Raw genomic sequence first — 9,475 nt, forward strand, 5'->3', positions numbered from 1 at the left:
AATCCTTCATGTCCCCTCACAAAACCTGCCCCTCCTTTTTTACATCCCATCTCAGGAAACACTTCCTCCTAATTAGGTAAAACATCTTGGAGTGATCCTTGGTCTTTCTCAAATGTTCCATCCGATGCATTGGCCAATCCTGTCGACTCAGTCACTAAGTCATATGCCACAACCCTTCATTTACTATTTCTCCCGCCCCTTCCATCCTTCTCCATGTGGCAGTTACCTCTCACCAGAGCTTCTGCAGTAGCAGCTGGGCAGGCAGCCAGAGTCCTTTAAGAACAGAAATCACTCCTCTGCTCAAAATTCTCTTGTCACCCTTAGAATAAACCCAAAGTCCTGGCCTTGGCCTAAAACGGACTCCAGGACCTGGCTCTTGCTTCCTTCAAACCTCATTTCTTATCACTCTCTCCTCCGTACATGCTTCAGCCAGAGAGGCCCTCTTGCTGTCTCCTGTCCACCCTACTGGAAATCACACCCCTTGGCTGTTTCCACCCCCTGACACTGCTTTAGTTTTATTCAACCTCCCTTTGTTAAATGATCTTTTTGCTAACAGTCTATTTTCCCCATTCAAATGGAAACTCCTTGAGGACAAGGATTTTGTCTGTTTTGTTCAGTGATATATATTGAGTGTCTAAAATAATGCTTGGCATATAGTAGGGCCTCAGTAAGTATTTGTTGAATGAATGAATGACCCCTGATTTCAGAAGTAGCAATAAGCAGTGACATGCATCCATCTTCCTGACACATAAGTTAACATTTTCCATACTTCCTTCAGCTCTGAAGATCAAGACACATGACTTTTCCAGGCTGACCTGAGATGAAAAGGAACACACTTCATTCCTATGTAGTCCACACTATTTTTTTTGCCCTCAATACCATCTGGATATTAAATTCTCATTGCATGACCACATAGCCTTCTCCCAGTCCTGATTTCCTAGAGCTCAGGTTCAGACTGGACTTTGTGGAGGAGCCCATGCAAGTACAGATGGCTGATCCTGGTATATTTAATTAATGTTGGTAGATCCCCTACTGTGTCCCAGGCCCTGTACAGTGCGCTGGTGATATACAGACCGGGCTTCACTTATTCAAAGCTGGCATTTTAAGGGGTGCCTGAAAGATACGGTCACTGGGGAATAATGGTTAAGTGCCCCAAGAGCCCACGTAGAAGCACAGCCTCAGGTGTGAAATGGGGCTCATAGCTGCCCTGCTTTAGTTCAGACTGCACCCCAGAGGTTCCCTGGATCCTCAAAGGTCATGCAGCCTTCCATCAACCTGAGATTAGACTGGATTTATACCATAACTGCTCTTTGTAGAAAATAAAACCTCATATTTGAATGGTGCTCTAAGGAATGATAACTGCCAACATTTATTGGTGTTAATACCATTAAGAGCACAAAATAGCATCCCATTCTTACCTAACTTGAGAGGTGGGCACCATCATCCCTATTTATAAGTGAAAAAACTGAAGCTCACAGAAGTTCAGTGATTTTTCATGCAGCTCACATACAGCAATCAGAACCCACATCTGCCTCACTCCAAAACTTACGCTTTTTCCTTAACGCCACATTGCTGCCCATTAAAAATTACAACAAAATGCCCTGGTGTCAATACTTTCAAAAGTATCATCTATTATCTCTTTCTGTCATGATGTATCTTTCTGAGTCAGAAGTCAAGGGTTGCTATCCCCATTTTACAAGAGAGAAAAGTCAGTCCAATTAGACAAGCATAATGCATGTCATTTAGGATTACCAGGCAGGACCGTGTATTCAAAAGTTGTTTCCCACATCAGCTGCCCTTGTACCCAACCTACAAAAAGGCTTCTTTCTTTGCCTAACAATCTGTTTAAATCTCCAACTGCCTCTTATTAAAATGTGAATATTCTTAGGAGGGCTTATACCCCAAGGAAATTGTCAGGTATTATCTTCTCAGGATCTGTCTGAAAGTCAGTTGAGAAGTTACTGCTTCTAATGTAAGGCACCCATGGGGGAGAGTTCTAAGTACAAACTCCAGAAAACCACTTCGACTGGGCCCTAACTGGAGGTACTCCTTGACTGGCAGTAGTTACGTGACTACATTACCCAGCCAGACCCAGGACCTCTGGCCTTCTGAGTCCAGAGCTTTCGTCTATAGGACTCAGCCACCAACTTGAGCTCACTCTAGTCTGAACTCATCATCCTGGCACTCTTCAGGGACCCGTGCAGTGCCTGAGGCTCTACAGCTAACCAGAACAGACCCAGAGAAATCACAAGAGAACTCTGAAACTCCATCTGGTACAAAGATTCATGTTCTTTTGAAGTTTGTCCTCTTACTCTGTAAATGCTTAGACTTCGAGGGTATGTTACTGAGATGGAATCAATTGCAGTAAATAGAAGACACATCAACAGAACTTACTTGTGTCTCCCTGCTCGAAGACAGAAGCACCACTCGGGGATGTGATCCAAATCCCTGGGACAGACACATGGGGCTCCAGGGCCCCTTCCTTGGCATCTTCTCTAGATGACATTGGCCGTAGCCAGCATACCCACCAAGTTCCACATAACCAGCATGCTTTGTCCACACACCACAAAGGCCCTGGGAAATCCTGTGTCAGAGCCAAACAGCTGTAAACCTTCAGGCCTTTCAAAACATTCCTAGGGCCCAGAAGGACAATGTATTATCCCTATTTACCCAGGAACATGAAGGCAAAACCGCACTCATGAATATTGTCAGCAGTTGGGGCTGTCAGAAGAGCAAGACACATGATTAAATATACCCAGGCCAGTTTCCCTGCACTATTAGGCAGGGCTTGTTTTTGTTTTTGTTTTTAAATACTATTATCTTCAAACAGCAATCATATTGAAGGAAATAATCATTATAATAATAAACATCCTTTCTACATCATGAATCATTATAGAAGTTTTTCCTGTATTTATTTTCTCTAGAATTCTTAAATTCCAATGGAACACATTCATAGCAAGATTTTCAACTGGTGGAATCTTCTATGAAGATTCAGCGATGGGCGGGGGAAGGTTCACCAGCTCACATAAGAAAGTAGGTGCAATTTCCCACAACTATTAAAGTCCTCTTTACACTTCTTATGTTGTGTTAATCAACCTCTCTAAACTTCAAACTATCATTTTCTTTTTCAAAAAGGATAAGAATCATTTAACTAAAGCATCTTAAGGGCTAACACACAGAGTGCATGTGTTCAGTCATGTCTGACTCTTTGCAATCCCATGGACTGTAGCCCGCCAGGCTTCTCTGTCCATGGGATTCTCCAAGCAAGAAAACTGGAGTGGGTTGCCATTTCCTTCTCCAGGGTATCTTCCTGACCCAGGGATCGAACCCAAGTCTCTTGTGTCTCCTGCACTGGCAGGCCAATTCTTTACCACTGTGCCACCTGGGAAGCCCTCTATATTAAATGTACAGTGTGTTAAGTGCTTTATATAGATTATCTCATTGAATTCTTACAGCAACCCTGTCAGGTAAACACTCATCATTACCACCTCCCTTTTATAGATGAGGACATGAGACACAGCGTGTTTTAGTAACTAGCCCAAGGTCACATGGAATTGGTATTCAAACCAAGATCCACCTGACTGCAAAGCCAGCAAGTATAACCACTAGGCTCTTCAGACTTGTTTCAGAGGTTGACACCACAATAGATACAGCATCCAATAGCAAATACAGGTAGTTCCCAATTTTTTTGGTTATTCAATTTGTGAATAACACACATATTTGGACACTCAGTGGCAGAGCCCCCTCCACCCTTAGTGTGCTTCCTGTTGACACTTCTGCAAATGAAGTCCCCGTTCCTTCCCCCAGAGGACTCCCCACCCTCCAGAGTCCCTTCTTCCATCACTCTGCTTTCCCTAACCCCAGCACACAGGTTGTCCTCTAAGGGCTGCTGAGGGAACTTCTAAAGTGCAGGGCATCTCATGGAACCTCCCCTCCCAGGGACCTGTACTATTATCAGCACTGTGATTTCCTTCCAGTAAGGATTTTGTTGTGCTACCTGCAGTCGGCCCTCCAACGTATGATTTTCCATGGGAAAATAATATGTTACTTTCAAACAACCAACCCATAAAAGAGCCCTATCTATTCCAACTGCCTGTTTAAGATCCTGTGACAGTGAAAATTCCAATTTAACCTTATCTTTCCAAACCTAACAGTGAAAACCACCAGGATGAACTTAAGTCAAAGTTTCCTGTTTCACTTTTTACTGTACTTATGTAAATCAATCATTACTGCAGTTTCCCAATGCCAGAAATTATTAGTCATTTCAGTGTTTAATGGTACATTTTGCGAAATCTGGTCCAGTGCAAAACCACACAGCATCTGGGTTATCTGTTTTGTATTCCCTTCCAGACTTTCACCATTTGAAATGATCTGTTGCTTACTTTTTTGTTCTTTATTGGCAGCATTTTCATTCTTCACACTTTCCTTCTATTCTTTTACGCTAATCCTTGAAATGTCAGTCTTAGTCCTCTGAAATGAAAAATTTAAAAAAAAGAAAAACAAAATCTGTTGACATTTCTTTAAAAGTTGTAAAAGTAATACATGCTATTTATAAAAATTAACTTTTGGGGACTTCTCTGGTGGTCCAGGGATTAAGACCCCCACACTTGCAATGTAGGGGGCGCAAGTTCAATACTTGGTTGGGTAACTAAGACCCTGCATGCTGTGTGGCACAGCCAAAAAAAAAACAAACCTTAATAAAATAAAATTTTTACATGGCTTTATAAAAAGAAAAAATATGCTAGGGTGAAGATTTAATAAAATTAATTATTTTTTTAAATTAACTTTTTTACTAATAAAAATCATCTTTTGACCTTCAATCTAGTAACTCAATTAGAAAAGAAAGATAGTGGCACTTGTTATGAAAATCCCTTTCTTACATAAAACATAACCCTTTAAAATAGTAAATACAGCAGTTTGCAAAACTTGATCACATGTCAGAATTACCTGGAAGGCTTGTAAAATCACAAATTGCTGGATGCCCCCCTTAGAGTTTCTGATTTAATAGGTCTGGGGTGGGGCATTTCTGATAAATTCCCAAGTGATGTTGATGCTGCTGGTGGGAAGACCATACTTAGATAACTACTGGTGTAATATTAGAGCTCAAAAAAAAAAAAAAAAACCCAACACCTTGAAGATCATTTCTGCCGATCCCCTGGAGAAGGAAATAGCAACCCACTCCAGTACTCTTACCTAGAAAATTCCATGGATGGAAGGAGCCTGGTGGGCTATAGTCCATGGGGTTGCAAAGAGTCGGACACGACTGAGCGACTTCACTTCACTCACTAAAACTCTATTACTTACAATTTACAAAGTCCTACTCTCACTAGCCTGAGAGCTAGAAGAAAGTTTATTGGAAGCAACTGGGGTATCTCCACGACTCCAAGACAAAGCTGAACAATCAGAGCAAAGAGCAGATAGATTGAGGGATGTGGTAGGTGGCAGAGGACTTCCTCTGTTTGGGTCCCCCTCTCTCTGCCTCTCCACTAACAAACTGAAGCTTGGGATTGCTCTGGGCTAATCATCAAGGAAGAGATCTGATTGGCCCCTGGCCATTCAATTCGTTTAATCAGCTCAGGCCACAGGTGCAGAATCTCTTAACCCAAGCATGGCACATGAGACAGAAGATGTGGATCTTAGGGAAGAGTGGTGTGAACTTGGCAGAGATGCTACATGGCATAATCTGAACTCTTGTTTTTCAAAGGAGAGAGCTATGTTTGGAAAAAGTAAAGCCTTGCCAAGAAGCACACATGTAATAAGTGGCAAAACTGAAACCAATCTTTTTTTTTTTTTTTTATATTTGGGGCATCGGGGAGTATTGCATGTGGACCCACAGCTGGCCTGCGAGTGGCAAGTAGAAATTTGTTTCTTAGCCAGTGGCGGGCTGGAGCTTCTGGTACCAGTTCCAGAGGGAGGAGTATTAAACATTCGGGATTTTGGCAGGCAGGTTAACCGTGGTAGCTGGAAATGTGCCAGAGTCAGAGTATGTACTAAGGTTACAAACCAACCCTCCTTTTTTTTCTTTCCAAAGAGCCAGTTTACCAGCACACCCTTGCCTAGTTCCCTGTGGGGATCATTTACAGTCAGGGCAGACGCCATGTTTCAGATGAGAAACAACCTCAGTTTGCGGTGTTTTTCAACAGTTGCCATTTCCAACCCACCGTCAGCAGATTGCCCAGGGGCTGCCAGCTAGACCTCATTTTGCACATCCAACCCCTCAAACCCACCTCCTGCAATGGCTGGCACTCTCTCTCTCTGGGACTCATGCACAAAATGAGCCTACTATCTCTATCTTCTGCTGCCCTTGTTTCCAGCTCAGAATCAGCTCCTTCCTAACTTTTGAACAGTAGAACATCAGTACTATAAGAATAAGACAAGTCTTGGCAAGTGCGTGTAAGATCAAGAGCAGTATCTTTAAGAGACTTGCTTTAAAAAAAAAAAAAAAGAAGAAGACTGTTAAGGCAGCCAATAAGCAAATGCCCCCAGGGATAGTGACTCTAATTATTTAAAGTAGGAAACTCTTGTGCAAATTGCCCAAGTCATCTCATTTCAGGCTTCCGTTGTGTGGCTTGGCGGCTTGCTGCTTCATTCCCATCAGAGGGCAAAGGCTGAAAGAGAAAGAAATCTCCGTGACTGTAAGTGATTCCCAAGCCCTTGGCCTCTGCCACCTGTCACTGAGCCACTGACGCACCTCCACTGTCATGCTGGCAGGGCTCCACCCGACCTCCTGTCCCACATTTCTTAAGAGGCACAAGATGCATTTACTTCACTGGCCACAAAGACAGCACTGGGAGCCGGGGTGGGGACATGGCACACTTCCATCTAATAATGCTTCTTGGGCCACAGAGCCTAAAACAACACAAATTGCAGGCTTCCAGAGAGATGAGGGGGGAGCCAGGGCTGCTGCTGCTGTGCATTCAGCAAGACTTCCTGGAATGTAATGTCATCATGGCAGACCTGGAGTTCCGGTTGCAGAACTGGCAAAATATGGGGATGGCAAGACAGATGAAGTCCTGGCACTTAATGTCTGTGAAGACAGAAGCATTTTTACACATTCGAATGCTCTAGCTCCATCCTCTCCTGTTTTCTTCCTCCTTCTTCCTCTTCATCCTCCTCTCTACTCAAAATCTGCCCCCTGACCCCATTTTACAGTTGTTAAACTTCCACGGTGGGTTCCCACCAAGCATACTAAACTAGATATCTTGAGAAACGCGAAAATGTGTGTTGAGGTGAGAATTTGGCACATGGATCAAGCCACCTCCCTTTCTAAGATGGACCTGCCTTAATGTACCCATTGTTTCTTCAACAATCCCCGTTGAAGACAGCTTCCCTGGTGGCTTAGTGGTAAAGAATCTGCCTGCCAATGCAGGAGACATGGGTTCGATCCCTGGTCCAGGAGGATCCCACAGGCCACAGAGCAGCTAAGCCTGTGTACCGCAACCATTAAGCCTGTGCTCCAGAGCCTGGGAGCCACAACTGCTGAAATCCCCAAGCCCTGGAGCCCATGCTCTGGAACAAGAGAAACCACTACGGTGAGAAGCCTGCGCACCACAACCAGAGAGTGGGCTCTGCTCGCAGCAAATAGAGAAAAGCTCATGCAGCAGTGAGACCCAGCACAACCAAAAATAAAATAAATAATAATTTTTTTTTTAAAGAAGACACTATTCTTAGTGATGGTGGGTATCACATGATCCCTGCCCCAAAGTCTCCTGGGTGAGGCAGATACCTGGAAAACTAATGAGAACCTAGAGAAATACCTGTTGCAAAGTGGTACCTACAAAGTACCACTCCATCTAGTTTTACTCAATCTCACACACACACACACACACACAAGCACTGGATTAGTATATTATATACTATAATCTTCACACAACCCTAGGCGGTAGCAGGGGAACAAAGTTGTTAGTTTTTTGGTCCAACTGTCCCTCCTGGACTGGGAGCTCCCTTGCAGGAGGGCCCTGGTTATAGACTCAGAGAGTCTTATAGTTGAAGGCCCATAGCAGAAAGACACCGGCCTAGCACCTTCTTCATACAGATGAGCAAAAACAGGTAGGAAGGCAGAACGGGGTAGTGACAAAAGCAGGGGATTCTACTTGGCCACCAGGCTTGCTGTTCCGGCTCAACCGTAGGCTAAAACCAGTACGTTGCATGTGATGCTTTTTAAGTCTTGATCTCCTCTTCCATAAAATGGAATTGACACTATTTTCTCTGCCCATCTCCTTGGGCTGTTAAGAATATTAAATGAGATAGTGGATGTGAAAACACCTTGCAAAACTATGACAAATATGATAGCCCTTTGTCCTGATCTCAAGTCTAACTGTATGTTACACAGCGTAAATGTGGTTGTGTGGGGACCTGAGTGTGTGTGAGCTCTTTGGATGCAGTGGACAAGTATCACTAGCACTTAGTATGTTGTCATTATTTAGTCGCTAAGTCATGGCTGGCTCTTTGTGACCCCATGGACTGTAGCCTGCCAGGGTCCTCTGTCTATGGGATTTCCCAAGCAAGAATACTGGAGTGGGTTGCTATTCCCTTCTCCAGGGGGATCTTCCCCACCCAGGGATCAAATCTGAGTCTCCTGCTTTGGCAGGCAGATTCTTTACCACTGAGCCACCAGGGAAGCCCATAGCACTTAGTACAGTGTCTATTAAAATGCTGCTTTAAACATATTTGTTAGACAACAACTGGGTAGAAAAATCATAAACAATAACTTGCTCAATGGCAGTTCTGAATGTCTCCGGAGCTATTTCAGGGATAACTTATGAACACACCCTCTTCCACCTCTAATTCAGTGCCTATGATAGAGTTACAAGAGGGCAAGATAGTTACCATGTCTCCATTACACCAGAAAGATCACACGCGTTTCCCCCTGTAGCCCAACGGAGAGGGAGAGTGAAGACTTGCTACTCTGAGATCTCATCCTCAAGAGAGTGTTTCTCAATTTTCCTTTTGTAAATTCCATCTCAATTATGTTGAGGGCTGGCCAAAGACCTTAGGCTGGTGTCCTGTAGGCATTGCAGCTGGGATGGATTGACAATCATGAGAATGGAGTCATGAGGTCTCCAAGATACAACAGAGCTACTAGAACAGTCTGCTTCAGGTGACACATTCAGTGATGAGCACACATCCTTGCTCAGTCCAGATACGAAGTCTGCTGCCAATTCCAGCTGGTACTATGTATGAGACACTCCATGGAAATGATGTGCTCATCTTCATCAGCTACTTGATAATTAATTCAAGGGTGTTTGTGAAGTACCTGCTCTATCCCGTGCTTGAATTACTGATGTAGAAGTTGTTCTCAAAGGTGAGGGTTGAAGTCACAAGAGTTTCTTCCTTCAGAGATGGCGTGTGAGTTGACTGGAGTGTTGGAGGATACTCACAGATGGTAATTGGGGCAAGGAAGAGGAACTAAAAGGGGGAGAGAGAGAAAGTGAGTGAAGGAAAGTGAGGTGGTGACTTCAACCCTCACCTTTGA

At 43.9% G+C, this 9,475-nt stretch overlaps 2 long non-coding RNA genes across 2 annotated transcripts in view; both read right to left on the bottom strand.

Annotated features, from left to right (window-relative positions):
* Window positions 1-3,381: 3,381 nt before the first annotated feature.
* Window positions 3,382-5,234, bottom strand: LOC104987935. Its single transcript, XR_825184.1, has 3 exons — window positions 5,194-5,234; window positions 4,948-5,102; window positions 3,382-4,470 (listed from the first exon to the last, which is right to left on the bottom strand). It is a non-coding gene; the product is annotated as an uncharacterized LOC104987935 (long non-coding RNA).
* Window positions 5,235-5,798: 564 nt separating this feature from the next.
* The window catches only part of LOC104987934, a 14,200-nt gene continuing 10,523 nt past the window's right edge, over window positions 5,799-9,475 (bottom strand). The window contains exon 2 of the long non-coding RNA XR_825183.1: window positions 5,799-6,608. This is a non-coding gene — a long non-coding RNA (uncharacterized LOC104987934). The remainder of the gene's footprint in view (window positions 6,609-9,475) is intronic.

This window comes from Bison bison, unplaced genomic scaffold (assembly GCF_000754665.1).
Source record: "Bison bison bison isolate TAMUID 2011002044 unplaced genomic scaffold, Bison_UMD1.0 scf7180017864109, whole genome shotgun sequence".
In the NCBI taxonomy this organism is placed as follows: domain Eukaryota; kingdom Metazoa; phylum Chordata; class Mammalia; order Artiodactyla; family Bovidae; genus Bison; species Bison bison.